Source organism: Hibiscus syriacus, unplaced genomic scaffold (genome assembly GCF_006381635.1).
Source record: "Hibiscus syriacus cultivar Baekdansim isolate YM2019G1 unplaced genomic scaffold, ASM638163v2 tig00005406_pilon, whole genome shotgun sequence".
NCBI classification, from domain to species: Eukaryota; Viridiplantae; Streptophyta; class Magnoliopsida; order Malvales; family Malvaceae; genus Hibiscus; species Hibiscus syriacus.
In genome coordinates, this window is record NW_024062056.1 from 1849563 (window position 1) to 1871800 (window position 22238).

The following is a 22238-nucleotide window of genomic DNA, read 5'->3' on the forward strand; positions in this document are numbered from 1 at the left end:
CCAAGAGATATGAGCTAAAGGATCCATGCCTATTCGGCCACATCACATGCCATGCATATGAGAGCCTTTGGCGCCAAACATGAAGAGACACACCACCATTCGGCCAAGGGAAGAAAATGGCGCCAAAGATGAACAAGCATGCCCATTCGGCCAAGGGAGATGTCTTCCCATCCTTAGCCGAATCATTAAGGCTTTTCATGATGGATTAGCCGAACCATCACAAGCCCAAAGGACTTATTCATTCATCTCAAGCATTATGTATTTTCCTATAGACATGTATCTAGCCGAAACAACTTGTAACCATTCGGCCAAGCCCTCTCATTTCCTAAAAATAGAGTGGCTTGCCTTCATTTGTACCCATCTCATCTCTTATATAAAATATACTCTTGTGAGTTATTTCTCTTCAAAGTTCTTTGTGAACTTTATCGATTAAACAAGTATAGTTCCTATACTTGTTGCGTCATTCTTTCTATCTTGATTCCAAAATTCCTAGATTGATATTTAGTGGGTTGAAGACACTATCACCACCCCTCAAGCAAGTTTCTGAAGACTAGGATTGTGCTTCATAGCATAGTTTTCTCTTTGGCGTGTTTGAGATACAACATCACCACCATTGCCATTTCATCATCACCATCATCCATCTCTTCCATCAATTCCGCAGCCATCTCTATCCTTTATTTATCTCATTTCATTCTTATTATTTATTTTCATTACTTATATTATTATCCCCTTTATTAAATTTCATTACTAATCATTATTTTTTTATCTTATTTTGCAGCCCAAACTTATAAATTCAAGGACATCAGTACTTGTCAATCCTAGATCGGGACACAATACGGCTATCTACTCTCTTTCATCAAAGCGTGTAGATTTGCCTTACATCAAGTGGTATCAGAGCATAGTTGGATTGACAACAAAAGTGTCATTGGCGTGCAAAGCAAAAAGAAATTCAAAAGAGAAAAAGACTCCTTCAACAAATTAGAGTGCAAAAAGAAGAGAAAATCAGAAAAAAAGAAAAGAAGAAAAGAAAAAGAAATTCAAAAAGAAAGCAAGCCAAGAAAAGTGCTCTACCATTACAAGTACATCAAAGAGGCCATCTGCACTAAGAGAAGATAACCTTATTGCTTCTTGAGAAAGGTTGGAGTAAGTGTTGTTTCTTGAATTGTAGGTCACCTCTTTCTTTTCCATAATTTCATTTTCCTTGTCTTCAACCATTTCTTTCTTTTAATACCTTAAAACCTTTATTCTACCTTTCCATTTCTTCTATTCTTTCTACCCTAACCTATTTGCAGCCGACTCACAAGGAAGGAATTAACTTGTTATAATCTTGAGTAAGTTCCTCAAAGGACTTAGGAAGAGAAATTGAGTGGAAAAAGGCTATTGAGAGAGTGAGATCAGAAGGGGAATTGTTAAAAGCCAAATATATATTCCCGAGAGTAAACATGAGTGTTGAGTGGAGTGATCTTATTTTTTCTTTGGAGTGAAATTGTGAGACTTTGTGAGTGTGCTGGTAAGGTTTATTTTTGTTTTATTTACTAACCATGTCTCAAAGTCCTAAAGGAAATGCAGGTCAACCCAATTTCAAATGCAAGCACTGATTGGAGAAATGATGAGAATGTTTCGAACAGAATTTGATACTCTCCATGAGAAACTAGACCAAAGAAAAGATCAACCATAAACCAGAAACAATGATACTCCTCGGAGGCAACAACCTCTTCCAGAAGATGATGTTCCAAATCCTTATGATGAAGAAGAACCAGCATTGATACAAGGACCTAGGAGTGCCAATGTTGATGATAATATGAGCAACATCAAAATCAAAATTCCTCAATTTCAAGGAAAACTGATCCAGAAGCCTATCTTGAATGGGAAAGTAAGGTGGAACATGTGTTTAGTTGCCATAACTATTCCGAACTCAAGAAAGTAAGATTGGCAGCTATGGAGTTTGTTAGGATCAACTTACTATTACCCAGAGAAGGAATGGAGAGAGACCAATCTTAACATGGCTCGAAATGAAAGGTATCATGCGTAAATGTTTTATTCCTACTTATTATCACCGGGATATGTTTCAGAAATTGCAGAACCTGAAGCAAGGCCAATGGAGTGTAGAGGATTATTATAAGGAAATGGAAGTGGCAATGATCCGAGTTAATGTTGAGGAGGATCGTGAAGCAACCATGGCTCAATTTCTTGTTGGACTCAATCCCGAGATTGCCAACACACTAGAGTTGTACCATTACATAGAACTTGATGAAATGGTGCAAATGGCTATGAAAATAGAAAGGCAACTACGGAGAACACCTATCTCTCGTACTTCAGTGCCTACATCTTCAAGATGGAGTCAAAATAACAATTTGAGGAAGTCTACCCCTATTCCTACCAAAGAGAAGGCTGAATCATCAAATGTTTCCCAAATTGGTAAGGAGAATCGAGGAAAAGAGATCCCTGAACGATCAAGAGACATCCGTTGCTTTAAATGTCTTGGGAGGGGACATATATCCATACAATGTCCCAACAGAAACACCATGTTACTACTTGGAAATGGTGAGATCGAATCTGACCATGAAGAAGAAGAAGCGCCACCACCACCAACAGAAGTTGAGGAAGAAATAGAAATTAGTGCTCCGGTGGAAGGTGAAGCCTTAGTGGTTAAAAGAAGTCTGAATGCTCAAGTAGTAGAAGATGATGCACAACGGGAAAACATCTTTCATACTCGATGCCATGTGAATGAAAAGGTATGTTTCATGATTATAGACGGTGGGAGTTGTACTAATGTTGCCAGTACCATCATGGTGGAGAAATTGGGATTGTAAACTTTGAAACATACAAATCCCTACAAACTATAATGGTTCAATGAACGAGGTGAACTTAATGTCAACAAACAGGTGATGGTTCCTTTTTCAATTGGTAAGTACAAGGACTAGGTTATGTGCGATGTTGTTCCTATGCATGCTAGCCATTTACTCCTTGGAAGACCATGGCAATATGATAGGAGGACCATTCATGATTGTTTTACCAATCAGTATTCATTCAACCATGGAGGAAAGAAGATCATTCTAACACCCTTGACGCCTAAACAAGTCCAAGTTGAGCAAATCAAGATGAAACAAAGTGTTGAGGCCATGATGAAAGGAAAATCGAAGTTAATCCAGGAAGAAAACATTCCAAAAACAAGTGCTTATACATCTAAGTGCTTCTTACAAAGATGTTTACTGACGAGGCACAAGGTCAATGAAGATTTTTCTAACTTTGACAATGCAGGAATTTCCTTTGATTTGCAGGATGATCCAAGTGACACAATCCATCGATTTGGGAAATTAAAGGACGTGACCTTTCAAGAGCCAAAAGGTGCGATTTTTGAAAAGCAAAGAGTGGTAATTCTTCATCCAAAGAACGTGATCCTTCAAGAATCAAGAGTTATGCCTAATGAAAATCAAAGGGAAGCGATTTTTTAACCAAGGGGCGTGACTTATGAGAACATCACCATTCCAAGAGTCACATCTTTCACGAATCAATGCAAACATCTATTGAAGAACAAAGGGACATGATTTTTGGAAAGCAAAAGGGTGCAAACGTTCAAAGCAAAATGACTTCAATAGACATGAACTTTGAATATACAATTTACAACAAGTATTTCTTAACTTTAGTTATGTTTGATCATATTTTTACTAATGAAAGTTTTCTTTCTTTTCAGGTTAAGAACTTCCAAAGCAATCTTTCAACGGATATGAACCTTTTTATAAAGATTGAATGGAATGAAACTAGGAAAAGAAGATCATTCGATTTGAGGACAAATCGATTAAAAGAATGGGAGGATGATGTGATCTAATTCAGCATCATATTTACCATGGCTATTCCAACCTCTCCAGGGAAGAAACTCTCTATCTTTAAACCTATAGATGCTTATTTCATATGTTATAAGATAGTTATTTTCATATATATATATTATACCTATAGTTATTATGATAATAAGTTATTCATTTATATATGAGATACAAGTTATTATCCTATACTATAGTCACAATCTTATAATATACACATTATATAAGTTTATATACTTAGTTTACTTCTTTATGTTATGCATGTAGGCAAATTTGGCCAACACTTGGGAGTTAAATGGAGCATGTAACGGTAAGGAAACTTACATAGGATCGATTAGGAGAGCACAAGGAACAATTGGTGAAAAGTTGTCTGGAGGCCGTGAGCTCATAGCTTGATTGAGCTGAAGAATTGAGCTACAAGATGACCTCATTTCAGCTGGAGAATTGCACCATCATCATCACCACTTAGGACACTTCAAATATGTCCTAAGTCAAAATTTGTGAAATTGTACCTTTTTGCGAATAGTTGCCACCTTAAGAGGTACCTTTTCACAAGGAGCTGCCCAAACGTTCACCATGTTACAAGTCATCTAAGGCCAACTCACCACCAGCTCATTCACACCCAAAGTAGCTCAAACATGAAGGGTTACCTTTCCAAACATTGTGACCTTTCATGAATGATGCTGCCCATGAAGATGCCTTTTCAACAAGGAACACGTGGATGAAGAGATCACACCTATTGGAAGCTTAAATCACCAAGAGATATGAGCTAAAGGATCCATGCCTATTCGGCCACATCACATGCCATGCACATGAGAGCCTTTAGCGCTAAACATGAAGAGACACACCAGCATTCGGCCAAGGGAAGCAAATGGCGCCAAAGATAAACAAGCATGCCCATTCGGCCAAGGGAGATGTCTTCCCATCCTTAGCCGAATCATTAAGGCTTTTCATGAAGGATTAGTCGAACCATCACAAGCCCAAAGGACTTATTCATTCATCTCAAGCATTATGTATTTTCCTAGAGACATGTATCTAGCCGAAACAACTTGTAACCATTCGACCAAGCCCTCTCATTTCCTATAAATAGAGTGGCTTGCCTTCATTTGTACCCATCTCATCTCTTATATAAAACATACTCTTGTGAGTTATTTCTCTTCAAAGTTCTTTGTGAACTTTATCGATTAAACAACTATAGTTCCTATACTTGTGGCGTCATTCTTTCTATCTTGATTCCAAAATTCCTAGATTGATATCTAGTGGGTTGAAGACACTATCACCACCCCTCAAGCAAGTTTGTAAAGACCGGGATTGTGCTTCATAGCATAGTTTTCTCTTTGGCATGTTTGAGATACAACATCACCACCATTGCCATTTCATCATCACCATCATCCATCTCTTCCATCAATTCCGCAGCTATCTCTATCCTTTATTTATCTCATTTCATTTTTATTATTTATTTTCATTACATATATTATTATCCCCTTTATTAAATTCCATTACTAATCATTATTTTCTTATCTTATTTTGCAGCCCAAACTTATAAATTCAAGGACATCAGTACTTGTCAATCCTAGATCGGGACACAATAAGGCTATCTACTCACTTCCATCAAAGCGTATAGATTCGCCTTACATCATGCGGGTTTGAAAATATTCAAAGAGAAGATAAACCAATCAACATTTCCAGTGAAAAATCCATAATGAGAATAACTCATCCAACGTGGGAGAAGAAGTTCATAATGAAAAGAACTTGTTCAACCTTGAATCAACATTTCCAGGGGAGAGTTCATAATGAGAAGAACTCATCCAACAAGGGAGAAGAAGTTCATAATGAGAAGAACTTGTTCAACCCTGCATTAACATTTCCAACTGGGAGTTCATAATAAGAAGAACTCATCCGACGAGGGAGAAGAAGTTCATAATGAGAAAAACTTGTTCAACCTTGCATCAACATTTCTAGCGGGGAGCTCATAATGAGAATAACTCATCCGACGAGGGATAAGAAGTTCATAATGAGAAGAACTTGTTCAACCTTAGTTCGATTTCATCATAGAAGGAGGTGGATCAATATTTCTAATGGGAGAGTTCATAATGAGAAGAACTCATCAGACGAGGGAGAATAAGTTCATAATGAGAAGAACTTGTTCAACCTTGCATCAACATTTCCTGCGGGGAGTTCATAATGAGAAGAACTCATCCGATGAAGGAGAAGAAGTTCATAATGAGAAGAACTTCTTCAACCTTAGTTCGATTTCATCACAGAAGGAGGTGGATCAACATTTCCAATGGGAGAGTTCATAATGAGAAGAACTCGTCCGACGAGGGAGAAGAAGTTCATAATGAGAAGAACTTGTTCAACATTGGTGATTCCATCACAGAAGGAAGTGGGTTGACATCCCCAACGAAGAGTTCATAATGAGAAGAACTCGTCCGATCAGAAAAAATTAGAACTCAAGAATTTAACAGTTTAGGCCAGATAAAAAATGGTGCTTACTATCTTTGCCCTAATCCTGTTCTACAACAATGAACAAAGAGGGGAAGTTGTAAACACTATTTTTATTTTATTTTATTTTGTAAAAACAATAATATATTATAATGGTTAGGGTTATTAATACCCCAACCGATAGCTTGTACAAGGGGACCACCTTTTTGAGAAAACCCAAGTTTTTATAACCCAATCATTTTATAAACGAGATGAAAGGTAAATAGAAAACCATAGGGGTCTTAGTCTCCTTCACGTTTTTATACATCTTTTTTCCTCTTATTTTTTTTTATTTTTTACTCTATTTCTCTTATTGTTGGGGTTCTTATCGGGGGGTTGCGTCGAGGCCGGTTATGGAGCTTGGTTAAGCTCCTGCCGAGAGAGAGGGGAGTTGAATATAAGGAAATGTGAGTCCCTTAGGGGTTGTTTTTCCTCGGTTGGGTGAACCCTTGGACTGTCTGTGCGAGATCCGGTGTGCGGTGAGAGAGTGAGCTGCCATGGCTTAGCAGTCGGTGGTGTCTTGGGGCTCTAAACAGGGTCACCGACAGGGTTGGTTCTGAAAGAGAGTGGTCGTGCGTGGAGAAGAAAGAAAAAAAAGGGTTGTATGTTTTCAAGTTTTGGATAAATTGCATGTAAGTCCTCCACATATTTGCACGTTTCATGTTTTGGTCACCTGTTTCATGGGGAAATCACCCATTAGTCCTCCCAATTTTAGTGTTACTTCACACTTTGGTCACTGTTGGAGAAAATCACTTATAAGCCCCTATATTTTAGTCTTGTTGCACTCTATTCACTCATTTTTTATTTATTTCGAATATGCATGCAAATTTTACTAAATTTTAATTCGGTCACTATTCTGCTATGTTATTTACTTCTAACTACAAACTTTTATTTTATTACACTTTAATCATTGTTATTTATTTATTTATGTATTGTTTCTAATATTTGATTCGGCCTTGTGGTGACCCGATCCAGGGTATGAGCCACATTATTATGGTTCGGACTCTGCTAACTACTAACTTTTATTTTATTGCACTTTAATCATTGTGATTTATTTATTTATTTATGTATTTATTATTTCTAATATTCGATTCGGCCTTGTGGTGACCGATTCGGGGTATGATCTGCATTATTATGGTTCGGACTCTGCTAACTACTAACTTTTATTTTATTGCACTTTAATCATTGTTATTTATTTATTTATTTAATTATATATTTATTGTTTCTAATATTCGATTCGGCCTTGTGGTGACCCGATACGGGGTATGATCTGCATTATTATAGTTCAAACTCTGCTAACTACTGACTTTTATTTTATTGCATTCTAGCCATTGTTTATTTATTTATTTATTTATTATTTTTAATATTTGATTCGACCTTGTGGTGACCCGATCGGGGGTATGATTCACATTATTATGGTTCGGATTCTGCTAACCGATAATAACTAATTGTTAACCTTTTAGTTATTTGTTTGTTTTATTTCATGTTTGAACCATGTACGACCTTGCGACCTGAGGTATGACTCGCACCATTTACGGTACGAGATACATAATAAAATTCGATATGAATATTTTATTTTTATTGCATTTTATTTCTGTTATTTAATTTTATTCACCTTTAAATTATGTTTATTTTAAGTTTTTTTTATTTATTGTTTTTTATTATTGTACTTTTTTATTTTATTTTAATTAAGTTTATTATTAATTGTTTTATTTCATGATTTATTTTCTTAGATTTAGTTTTAAATTAGATTAATATTCGAATCAAGTTTAGTAATTAGGATTTCACCTTAGTTTTGATTAGGGAATGATTCGATTAGAGTTTTCACATAACATGTCTCATTACTCGAATCGATTGTTCGACTTTTAAAATTTATTAATATTTTCTAAAATTACTTTAGGTTTAAAAAATAGATAATACTTAGAATTTTAGCTTGTTATTTAGTCCTCAATTTTAGAATTTATCAACTTAGGTCATAAGCTTTTAGATCTTTTAGAAATCAATATTTTTAGAACTTTAACATTTAGTCCCCGAACTTCGATTAATGTTTTAATATTGACATAATTAAATAGGTTAAATAGAGCCTCCATTTTAGATTATATTTAGAACTAGTCTTTTAATTTAGGGGATAATTCGAGTTAACCCTCGCGTAAATGCTCAAGGGACCATCTCGTTTATTCGATTGAATAATTAATTAAAATCAAATAGGATTAATATTAGAGTCTACATTTTTAGATATGCCTTTAGGTCCTTTAATTTTCATAATTTAACACCTTAAACTAGAAAAAATCATTAATTTACGTTAGCTTAATTAGGATAAATAAAACTTGTTTGATTTCATTTTATTTATAAACCTAAGGCAATGTTCACCTATTAGGGAATTAATGATATAACTCCCGCAAATATGCTCAAGGGGTGATTGCCGGTGATTCCCGAAATATGTCGACATCCTTTTCAAAGACTGCATCATGATTTTTTTTAAAATTAAGGCAATATCCGATTATTAGGCACAATAGTTGATCTCCCGCATTTACGCTTGGGAGAAAATGTTATCGGTCTCAATAAAAGAATACATTTTTAACTTTGCATCCGTAATGATTTTCAAATTAAACAAAGATTGAACTCAAAATTTCCAATTTTAAATATAGGGTAATCAACTAGGTACCAATTTTTGGACGCTTGTGGGGGTGCTAATCCTTCCTCACGCGTAACCGACTCCTGAACCTGATTTCTGGATTTTCGCATACCCCAAAACTATATATTTTGATAAAAATAAAACATTTTATTAAAATCACCCGGCTTTCATGGTATTCCAATTACACCTTAAATTATTGGTGGCGACGCTTCACATTTCGAAACCCTTTTCAAAGAAAAAATCCCCAAATCAATATCGATCTTTTCCTTCCCGAGCGAAAAACGGTGTGGACATTTATACTTTCACTGTGAATAATATATTTAAAAAAAATTAAACTTAAATGAATAGCTTTAACATAGTTGGGTTAATTATTTTTAAATATAAACATGTTCGAATAAAATTTTAAATAAGATTAGATTTAATAATTATATATAATATGTTTTGGGTGGAATACTAATAATTATGAAAAAACAACACATGAACTTGATTAGAATCCAATTCCACAAGCAATTCATGGTCGTAAAACCCAGAGACCAGAGCTTAATTTCGACCGGTTCTACGTACTTTTAAGAGATTTTGTTTACTTGGTTTGGATCCAAATCGTATTAAATTAATCCCTTTTTTAATCTTCAAACTACTACTAAACATGGCGGTAAAAACATCATCTTGTCATGATAATGAACGCAATATATTTTATTACAGTAACCACCTGTCTAGTTTTCTTTTTTCTCGATCACCAGAACCATCTGACTAGTTGGAGCAGTGAAAGTTACGGAAAGCATATATATTACATGGGATGGATCTATCGATTATTAGGCTGTCGTTGTCGTTAAGAATTTTAAATTTTCATATAATTTTTAAAAAATTATCATAGTCATCCCGTTTATTACCGAACATCAAACTTAAATACTCCATGTTAGTCAAGTTTTAGGATCGAGTGATATTCATTGTCCGAATTCTTGACTCATAATCAGACCTTATCTTTGAAAACTTGATTGGACATTTTTTTACTGATATTTTCATCTCAAGTCCCAAGTGCGTGAATATCCATCGACGCCCATATTCTTGAATAATTCTTGGTTTGTCATCAATGGCGGCTAAACTTAGTATTCTAGTTTCCATGGTTACAGTTTGTTCCATTTCCTATGCTGAAAAGCAAAACCAGTTTATCTACAATGGTTTCCATGAAGCCAACCTTCATATTGATGGAGTAGCCAAATCCACCCAAATGGCTTGTTGCAGTTAACCAACACTTCCTACCAACAAATCGGTCGCGCTTTCTTTCCCATCCCGATCAACTTCAACACATCATCACCGTCCAACGACACGGGTTCTTTTACGTTTTCGACGAGCTTTGTGTTTTCCATAGTCCCCGAGTTCCCCGATCTCGGTGGCCATGGCATTACCTTTATTATCACGCCATCGATGGAGTTAAAGGGAGATATTGCAAGTCAGTATCTTGGCCTTTTCAACATCACGAGCAACGGTCTTTCGTCCAACCATGTGTTTGCAGTCAAACTGGATACAATCAAAAGCCCCGAGTTCAATGATATCGATGGCAACCATGTTGGAATCGATGTCAACAGTTTGAAGTCCTATGCATCAGCTTCAGCAAGTTATTATTCAGACAGGGAGAGGGATAACAAGACACTGAAACTCATAAGTGGAAAGGTAATTCAGTTGTGGATTGACTATGATCAAAAAGAGATGTTACTTAATGTAACGGCGGCTCCTCTTAGAACTCCAAAACCATGGCTGCCTCTTTTGTCAGCAAGGCTTGATCTTTCTACAACACTGTTGGAACCCATGTATGTTGGTTTCTCTGCATCAACTGGTTCGATGTCAAGTGATCAATACATACTTGGATGGAGTTTCAACATAAGTGGGCAATCACAAGGCCTTGACTACACCAAACTTCCGACCCCACCCCCATCTAGGAATCGATCTCGGTAGAAACCCGATTTCCAGATCGTGATCCCGTTGGTGATCATGAGTCTTCTCCTTATAACACTCATCGGAGCAGCTTACAAGTTGCGGATGAAGAAATATGAAGAAGTAAGAGAAGACTGGGAACAAGAGTATGGACCTCAGATATTCTGTTACAAGGATCTCTAAAAAGCAACCAAAGGTTTCAAAGGAAAAGAACTCCTCGGCATCGGTAGTTTTGGAGAGGTTTACAAAGGAATACTGCCATCTTCCAATGAAGAAGTTGCAGTCAAAAGGGTCTTCCACAGTTCAAAACAAGGGATGAAGGAGTTCATAGCTGAAATTGCTAGCATGGGAAGTCTGAGGCATAGAAATTTGGTGCAACTATTAGGGTATTGCAGGAGACAGGGTGAGCTTCTGTTGGTCTATGATTTCATAGCCAATGGCAGCCTTGATAAGTTCTTGTTCATCAATGAAAAACGAAGCCTTGACTGGTCTCAAAGAATTCAAATCCTCAAAGGAGTGGCCTCAGCACTTGTGTACCTCCATGAAGAATGGGATCAAGTTGTGATCCACAGAGACATAAAAGCTAGCAACGTTCTATTAGATGCACAACTTAATGGAAGATTACGAGATTTTGGACTGGCTAAGTTCTATGACCACGGTTCGAATCCTCAGACCACACGTCATCGGTACCATCGGCTACATTGCGCCGGAGCTGGCCAGAACAGGCAAGCCTACAACCAGCTCTGATTATTTGCTTTAGACACCTTAATGGTGGAAATCGCTTGCGGAAGGAGACCTTTTGAACCCGGAAGACCATCCGAAGAGATCATTTTGGTCGACTGGGTCCTCGAATTCTGGAAAACTGGTATGATTCTTCAAATGAGCGATCCGAGATTGGAAGGTGAGTATGTTGTGGAAGAAATGGAATTGATATTAAAACTGGGGTTGCTTTGGGCAAATCCTGCACCGGAAACAAGGCCTAGCATGAGGAAAGTAGTACAATATTTGGATGGAATGTGACGTTGGCAGAGATATTTCTTGATGATTCCTCTAGTAGTTTGATTACGGTTCCTCTGCCAAACCCAAAATCTGTCAATGATACATCATATGTTGGATCGGGTGATAACATTTCTATCAATTCCTTGTCTAGTTCTGAGTCCATCTTCAGCTACGGTAGGTGATAACGCCCGAAATGAAACATTGGATATTGTTGCAACTCCTTTATCTTCCATTTTTCATTTGCACAACCAATGGTAAATCCCTGTAATATGAAATGTGAGGGTTTAAGATTTTGCATTAAAAGTTTATAATATTCGAAACAGCAACAGCATCGTATCTATGAATTTTTTCATCCCAGAATAATTTCAAATAAATCAACTTTGTTTTCCTTGAAAAGTGCCATAAATCAATATTATTTGGACCATAGTATTATTGTTTATTATTTAGCAAGGAAGAAACAAGGTAGTTCCCCTAGAAACCCATTCATAATTTGTCGTTACAAAATAATTTAAAATTTTATATGAATTAATTTAAGTTAGACCTCAGTTCGTTTTACATGAGTTTGAATTTGTTGCTTGCATATTAAATATTTTAGAGGGAAAAAAAAGGGAAATAACCATTTTAGCATGGAGGCCAAGTAGAGTAAAATAGTAGAAAATATTAATCAATTAGAGAAGTAATGGGGGGGGGGGGATGCGTACCGATAAATGTTCCTGTTGTAGACTTACCAAGTTCCTAAAATGCAATGAATGGGCTGATTTAAGATCAATCGTTACAATCCAAGTGGTATTTAGATTTCTGTGGCTGAAATCAACAATGACTTTAGGCACTTTTTTCTGTGTTTCTATATATAAAAATCTCTTCAACTGGTTCTGTTGTGCCTCTATATTTAGCACCTATATATGGATCCAACAAAGGTAATACTTTGCTCCTAAACACGGCCATTCCTATATATTTTATCACTTCTTTTATGTTTAAAAATGCATTTCGTGTATTCTATTTGATTTTGTTGCAATGGCCATGAACCAACTCGGGAAATACTTGGCGTTGGATTGGGCAGGAGATAATATTAGGGTTAAAACGTTGCACCTGGGTTTATCAAAACTCCCCTCGCTCAAACTGTAAAACTCTTGTGCTTATCTTTATTACTTGTTAGTAGGAAGGTATAATCTAGCACTCGAAAACACAAATCGATTCGAGTTTGGTTGATTTCATTTTTGAACTTCGAGTTTCGATTTCTATGTTCAAATATTAATTTAATAATATGTATATGAGTTCAATTTGATATATTTATTGTATTTCCTTTTTGACAGGCTCTTGAAGCCTATGAAGAAGGATTACAGATGACAATAAATCGAACAGCATTAAGATGGCTTGAAGAGATGGAGGAGGTATCGTCAATGGTGGCTTTCCTCTGTCTTTCAGCGGCTTCATATGTAACTGGACAGATAATTTGTGTTGACGGAGGGACGACCGTGAATGGCTTATACTTTCCAACATCTTATAATAAATAAATAAGGCTTGGTTCCCCCAACACCATATAATTGCTAAACCTTGACTAGGGAGAGTCTGATTTGGAGGAAGCTAAGCAATGGAAAAACTTGATATTTCAGGGTTATAATGGGTATTTGGATTAGGTCTTCTAATTGGATTAAAATCATCAAATTTAGGTGAAATCCTACACTTGATCTAGGAGTTACAACTGAATCATGGTAGTCTTGCTGATCACAAAAATGATTTATGAAGGATTTTAGTTTAATAAATATTATTAAAAATATTTACTAATTATAAAATCAAAAATAAACTTATGTCACGATTAAAAGGGGTTGAAAATAAATATTTAACCTCACACAATATAAAACTGAGACTATTCTTTGATAGCCAAATCGGTTTTACCTCTAGATAATCTGAAAATGTAAACAGAAACAAGGTGAGCTAAAAGCTCAGTGTGCCCTCTAAATATAAATAATACTTATTATAAATAAATATACAAATTGACAAGCGTTGAATTTGTTAAATAAAAATAATTTTTAATTCTTAAATAAATAAATAAATAAAGTAGTATAGAAAAGTAGGGTTGATTCACATGTACTAAGGAAGTTCGACAATGTCGTTTCTCGGATTGAATCGACTGCAAAAGATAAAAGAGGTGATTTTAAAATTAATGAAAGTGAATAATAAAAAATAAATATTGAATAAAAATAATGAGAAAATAAATAAAGTAAATAAATTAGAAGAATTCAATAGAGATAATATGGTCTTAAGTTTTGCTTAGCCTCAATTTCGATTGATCATCAAAATAAAATTTTCTCTTCGTGAAGTGCAACAGTTACAGTCATCAGGGCCCAACCTCTGCAGCTAACTCTTCTCTCTAGTTAAACAACATTTTCAAATTAAACAACATTTTCAAGTCTATCTCTGAAATTCGATCCTTGTTGGTCTAGCCACGTCTATCGTTGTTAGATCCAAAATAGGTTAAAGTTCTAGAAAAGTCCGACTTGAGTTATAGCGTCTCAACGAGAATCAAACTCGATCTTGATTCCCCTTAATAGACCACTGCTAAGTTTGTTCACAGGAAGCCGAATTACCACCAACCGACCTGACTTCCAAACTTCAAACAAATTAGTCTTCAAATCAACGTGCACCTTTTGAGTTAAAGATGTAATAACTTTTAAGGGAACGATTGATTGCCACTCCTAGTTTCCAGAGAATCGAAGAATACAATCTAAAGGTATGAAGATCAAGACTCAATTCTCATGATTAGAATTGAGTTTCTTAAAAACCTTTGGTTAAGTGGAAGTTTAGCTAAGCATGGATTGGATCATGCTTAGTATTATGAAAAGAAAATAAAGAAAGAAAAGTGGAGATGAAAATGCATATTTAAGTCTTGTAGTCCTAGATGAATTGTACTTTATCTTCTAGATAACTTTGTCTCAGGTAAATTTCAAATTAAATATTTAAGATAATTCTGCTAGTTTTCTAGAAGATGTTGACTGGACCATCAAAATCTACTAGTTTGTGGGTAAATTAATCTAACGAAGCTCTTGTCCAAAATAAACCAAAAATAAAGATAAATCAGTAATATTCAATTGAAAATAAAGAGTAAATAATAACAAAGTTATGCAATATTAAACACTTATCAAATTCCCCCACTTATTCAATGCTTTTCCTCATGCATACATGAGTTCAACATACTAACTTTTCTATTTACCTTCCACCGTCTCATTTCAAATCTCAAAATACCAATAAAGTCAATTCCACATCAAATATTCGAACCAAAATAACAATCAAGTAGAAGATCATGAATAAGATATATTTATGGTAAAATCAAAACATCTCATTAATTCATTAATTTCAAATGTGACAAGACTTAACACACTCACATAGATTCACTCAATACTCTCAAAGTGTTTAGGGTGTAATCAACTCTCAAAGTTAGAACATAACACAATATTATCATAGGTTTGCAAGTGAATTGATAACTCCGTAAAAGACATTGTTCTATGTCTTTTTACTTAGGTTATTGTTTTTCTAAAAGCCATTTTTCATAGCATTTTAGTTGCATGTAGTTGCATGTAGGAAACATTTGCATGTGGTGGACAAGTTTTGTCGAGATAAACTTTATTTGGTTTAACTAATGTTGTTGAAGAGGAAGGTTGTTTTCTGGTTGTTGATACAGAAAATGACGAAGGAAGAATTCATTTGTCGAGACAAATCAATTTGCTAAGGCCAGTGGAGCAGAAGAAAACAACAGTAAGGAACATATTTTCTAGCCTAGGCGAGAAATATCATGCAAGTTTGACGCACCTTGAAAACATTGCTGACGTCACTTGCCCAACTTCAACCTCACGTGCACTCATGCCCTTATTAAGTTAATTGAGACCATTTCCAGCTGATATATCATTCACAAAAATGGGTATAACATTAAGGGTATTTATGAAATTTCGAAGGGCACTAAACTCTATAAATTCCCACTATAAATACCCCATTATAACTCTTCAAAAAGGAGAGTGATCGGAATCGAGAAGAAGAGAGAAGAATATACCCGAGGCTTGGAGTAGGCAGCTACAACACTAACTTTCATACCATGGCCCACTCTACCGTTCTTGGTACCCTCCATAGTTGGACTTTATTGGAGCAGTGACCATGCCTCGAGAGAGGCTGGTCGCCAGAACAGGCGAGCTGGTGGTTAGAATGTCACGACAGAGCTCTAATTTTGGGAGTTTTTCTTTCTTTGTTTTTCATTTCCATATCATTTCAAGGGTTGTACTTAATGAATGATTTTTGGATGATATTTACCCCCACCATAACTGTTTTATTTGGTGTTGGATGACGCTTGAATGATACTTTGTTCAATTATTAATGATTGATGCAGTTTTTGTTTATGCTAAGTGTTGTTTTGTTTATTGTTTCAATATTTTTGCATTGATGCTGTAAGAGCAATCGAGAGATTACCTGGTGTCATGACAAAACATTCCTAGTCTTTGTAAGAGCCTTTGAGAGATTGCCATTTTTCTAGGAGTAGATGCCTAATATCGAGAGAGTTAGGGTAGATTTACGTGGACAAGGGAACTAATCCGGGATGGTGAGGTTCTAATCTGCCTTAGAGATAAGGATAGGGTTTTATTCAACTAAAGAGGGTAAAAACTTGAGTAAGATATGCCAAAATCTATAGTTTACGCTTAGGTGTATTGTCGTAACTACAGTTTGACAAACCAAGGGTTGTAGTTCATGCCGAGTAGCATTATCGTAGAAAAAGACCTGAAACACTCTAATGAATCATGTCGGGAAGCACAAGAATATCATTTTTAATCATCATAAACGTAGAATAATTTGTCACCGTAGCAAGTCCAACCCAAGTGCTTCGTTAGAAGTATGATTGTGTGAGGTTTTTCTGAATATTTGACACTCGAACATTTTTATTATCTTGACAACTTTTATTTGTATACTTTTTACATATTTTTATTACATTGACCAGACTTTTCTAATTAATTCACTTTACAATTTTTTTTGGCCCGACAATATTTTTTTCATCTGTTCATATACTTTGTTATTGTTTGCTTTTTAGACAATTATCATAGGACTAGTTAGTGACACCTAGTTCTAGCTATTGAAAACATCAAAAAAATTCTCATCAATCCCTATGGAGACGATAACTCACTTACTACTATATTACTTGCATCAATTGTGTATACTTGCATAGAATAGCGTGCCACAACACATACATTTACACGCCATCAAGTTTTTGGCACCGTTGCCGGGGATTGGCAACTGGAGGAATTTTTGATAATTTGTACCGTAACAACTTTTATTTTCTTGTCACATTTTATTTATTTATTTTTACTTGTTTTTTTCTTTCTCTTTTTTGTAGGTTTTTTCGTTGCATGACCAGGATATATGCTGATAAACCGTCAATACCATTCGACCTTGAGATCAAGTAGTCATTTAGACAAAGGTGATGTGCTCAGCGTGCCAGAGGCTATATGAATCGACTGTAGTTTCAAGCTGATATCCATATGGAAGATCAGGCAGATCTTGATGCCGCGATAAATAATATTCCCCAAAATGTTGCAAGACCACGAGCTATACGAGATCACTTAAATCATATTCTCGATGATCTCAACCATGGAATCGTGGCACCGGAAATATAGGTAGTTCACTTCGAACTCAAGCTGGTGATGTTCAACATACTCAATTATATCGATCAGTTTGGTGGCTTGCCTAATGAATATGCTAGATAGCATGTGTGTGCTTTCCTTGAGGTGTGCGACTCATTTAGGCAACAAGGTGTGCACGAAGATATGCTAAAACTAAAATTATTCCCATACTCTTTACGTGATCGAGCAAAAGCATGGTTGAGTGGAGTTCTATCTGGCTCAATGGAATCTTGGGATGACTTATACAAAAGTTTTTTGTTTCAATATAACCCACCCAATATGAACACCCAACTCAGCAATGACATTGCATGTTTTCACCAAGGCGATGATGAATCTATGTATAAGTGTTGGGAAAGTTATAAAAGTTTTCTTCGGAAATGCACTAACCATAGATTCCATGACTAGACTCAAGTCCTAATGTTTTATAATGGTGTTAATGCACCTACTCGCATGATGCTGGATGCTTTGGCGAATGGTGCTTTGCTTGACAAATGACCCGAGGAAGCCTTTGATATCTTTGATCGGATAGCCAATAACGACTATCAATTCCCGTCTGCAAGGTCATATGAACTTGACGGTAAGGATTCAATTTTTGCCCAACTTTCAGCCATAACTAACATGCTGAAAATTTGCAGCGTTCTAGGTAGGTGAAATAAGTCAAGGTAACAAACTCAACATGCATTCTTTGCCGTGACAACCATCATGAGAGTGAATGCCCAGAAAACTAGGAGTCCATCAATTTTGTGGCTAATTTTAATATAAGCAACAACAACCCCTACTCTAATACATACAATCCTGGATGGCGACAATATCCAAATTTTTCGTAGTGTAATCAAGGGAACAACAATAACAACTATGTAGGCAATTTTAATAGGCCACAACAAAATATTTTTGAACATTCATGTTTTAAACATCAACAGATGCCCTGGCAAGGTAACAATAAAGATAATGCATCTTTGTCAAATTCTAACTCCCTTGAAGCTTCACTGTATGAATCTATGGCCTCGACAAAATATTTCACGGCTTCAATAAAGATCTTGACACGTGAGCACTCATCGAAAATCAAGAATCAAGGTGTTTTGTTGCAAAGCCAAGCAGCTCTACTACAAAGCCATAGTTCATCATTGAGAGCATTGGAGAATCAAGTGGGCCAAATGGCCACGACAATACATTCTTGCCCGCAAGGAAGTCTCCCTAGTGACACTGAGGTCGTTAAGCCTCATGGGAAGGAGCAACACAGTGAACTTACACTTAAGAGTGGTACCCAAATAAATCTCGATGATAAGTTTGGGGAAAAGGATCGAGAAATTTCTCGCTAAGGCACTACACAGTAAGAACCATAAGGTCAAGCTGAAGAAGCTGAACATGAAGACTTGTTTAAGGAAAAGGAAATGGACGAGTAGTAGATAAGTCAACCCAATTTTGGTGGAAAATTTATGGCTAAGGCAAATGTTTTACCCCCATCTGCAGCAGATGAAATCAAACCTCCACCACATTTCCCTTAACAGTTAAAGAAGCATAATGATGAGATCCAGTTTAAAAAGTTTCTTGATGTCCTTGATAAGTTGTATATCATTGTCCTATTACTTGAAGCTATTGATCATATGCCTTCTTACGCCAAGTTCTTGAAGGATATTGTCACAAAGAAGAGAAAGGTGGAAAGAATATTAAGAATTGCTATAAAAATATAATATTGTTTAGCATTAAGTAAACTTCCACCGAAGTAAAAAGATCCTGAAAGTTTTGTTATACCATGCTTCATCGGTGATAAGTATGTTGGGAGAGCCCTTTCTGACTCGGGGTCAAGCATAAACATGATTCCCAAGTTCATATTTTTGAAACTTGGAATGGGTAATGCTCAACCAACCACTGTGATTTTTCAACTGACAAAATGATCACATGTTTGTCTCGAGGGAAAAATTGAAGATGTGATAGTTAAAGTAGACAAGTTCATCTTTCCAGTTGATTTCCTTATTTTAGAATATGAGACCGATGAAAACACACCCATTATTCTTGGGTGTCCCTTCTTAGCCACAAGGCGCATCCTAATAGATTGTGAGAAGGGAGAGTATACGATGAGGGTGGTTAATCAAAGCGTCACTATCAATGCCGTCAACACACTCAAGTATGTTGATGATCCTGAAGAATGCCATTGCATTGGAAACATGGAGCCCCATGAAAAAGACGGGACAAAATTTTTTGGTCAAGGTAAAATTTTACATCTAGACGAATATAATACTCTGTGCAAGGATAACATTTCCCAGATTGAGGATTGTAAAAAAAATTCCCTTATAGTGTTTTACAGCCAGAGAAAAACAAAACTTTTGGTCCAGGCGAATTTTTTCAGAATGAGGGAAGAAACATTATTTGCCCAGACAAAATTTTTCCAACTGAAGCAAATATAGGATTTACTAAAAATAGTACAAATGAAGAGTCTGAGGATTATTCACTGGAGGTGGGATAATCTAGCTTACTTCAAGCTAGACCAGGTATGAAATTCGAACCCCTTGATTTCAATGAATTTATTCCTCAAAAACCTTCGTTACATCACACACCTACCTTTGAACTTAAAACTTTGCCATCACATTTGAAATACAATTATCTAGGGTGTGACAATACTTTACCAGTTATAATTTCTTCTAGCTAACCCCCGAGCAAGAAGGTAGTTTATTGAATATTTTGTCACAACATTAAAAAACCCTCAGGTGGACTATGTCAAACTTGAAGGGAATCAACCCTACCATATGCGTGCACATGATCCAACTAGATGAGTGTCATATAAATTCTATGGAACCCTAATGGAGACTTAATCATACAATAAAGAAAGTAGTGATGAAGGAAATCATCAAATGGCTCAATGTTGGGGTGATCTATCACATATCTGATAGCTTTTGGGTCAGTCTGGTTTAATGCATGCCAAAGAAAGGTGGCGTGACTGTGGTAAAGAATGAAAATGATGAGTTTTTTACTACAATAACTGTCACAGGCTGGCAGATATGTATAGATTATAGAAAGCTCAACAAGGCAACAAAGAAAGACCACTTCCCCTTTTCGTTCATTGATCAGATGCTTGATCGGTTAGCAGGCAAAAAATATTTCCTTGAAGGATATTATGGGTATAATCAGATCGCCATCGCACTTGAATATCATGAGAAAACCACATTCACCTACCCATATGCCATATATGCTTTTCGAAGAATGTCGTTTAGAGTATGTAACATCCCAAAAACTTTTTAGAGATATACAGTGGCTATTTTCTCCGACATGGTGGAGGACTTTTTTAGAAATATTTATAGATGATTTCTCCATCTTTAGCGATGACTTTGACTGGTGCCTCTACAATCTATCTAAAGTACTGAAGCTATGTGAGGAGTCAAACCTTGTGCTAAACTAGGAGAAATGTCACTTTATGGTGGCAGAAAGAATTGTGTTGGGACACAAAATTTCACACCTAGGAATCGAGGTTGACAAAGCTAATGTGAAAGTAATTGAGAATTTGCCTCCACTTAGAACTGTGAAGGGCATCAAAAGTTTCCCAGGACATACAGGATTCTATAGACATTTCATCAATGATTTTTCAAAGATTTCAAAGCCTTTGTTTATATTGTTGCAACAAAACCAACCGTTCGTGTTCAATGATGAATACCTCAATACATTCACTGATGTGAAGAAAAAACTTACATTGGCACCAATTGTTATTCCACCTAACTGAGAAGCCCCTTTCGAACTGATGCGCGATACCAGTGACTATGCAGTAGGAGTAGTGCTAGGAAAATGAAAAGGTAAAATCTTCCATGTCATTTATTATGCTAGTCATACCCTTAATGATGCACAACTTAATTATAACACTACTGAAAAAATTGTTTATTTTAGTATTCAACTTTGATAAGTTTAGGGCATACCTTATAAGAACTAAAGTCATTGTACATATAGATCACTCTGCCATTAAATACCTAGTTAATAAAATGATGCCAAGCCTAGGATTATTAGATGGATACTCTAGCTGCAAGAATTTGATTTAGAGGTGAGAGATAGGAAAGATACTGAAAACCAAGTAGCATATCATTTATCTAGGCTAGAGAACAAAAACAGTTTTCACGACATGAAAGAAATTCAAAGGGAATTCCCTGACGATAAATTACTATTTGTCACGACAATGTCATGGTATGTTGACATAGTTAACTTTCTTGATAGTGGTATTATGCCTTCAGATTTATCTAGCCAGGGCAGGAAAAAGTTCAAACATGAGATACACTATTATTACTGGGATGAACCGTTCTTATTCAAACAATGTGGAGACTAAATAATCCAAAAATTTGTCCACGAAGAAGAACAAAATGAGATTCTATTTCATTGCGATACATCCCAGTGTGGAGGACATTTTGGTAGGATGAGGACTGCTGCGAAGGTCCTCCAATCCAACTTCTACTGTCCCACCTTATTCAAGGATACACACAACTTCTATAAGTCATGTGATCATTGCCAACACACTGGGAATACATCGAAGAGAAATAAGATGTCATGGAAAATAAATTAGAGGTCGAACTCTTTGATGTATGGAGAATTGATTTTATGGGACCTTTCCCATCATCTTTTGGTGATATGTACATCCTATTGGCTTTAGACTATGTGTCCAAATAGGTGGAAGCCATGGCAACACCTCAAAATGACTCCAAGATCATGCTGAAGTTCTTGCACAAAAATATATTC

The 22238-nt window shown here is 35.9% G+C and overlaps 1 pseudogene; it reads left to right on the forward strand.

Annotated features, from left to right (window-relative positions):
• Positions 1 to 9971: 9971 nt before the first annotated feature.
• On the forward strand, positions 9972 to 12095 carry LOC120199306 (annotated as a pseudogene).
• The last annotated feature ends 10143 nt before the right edge of the window (positions 12096 to 22238 follow it).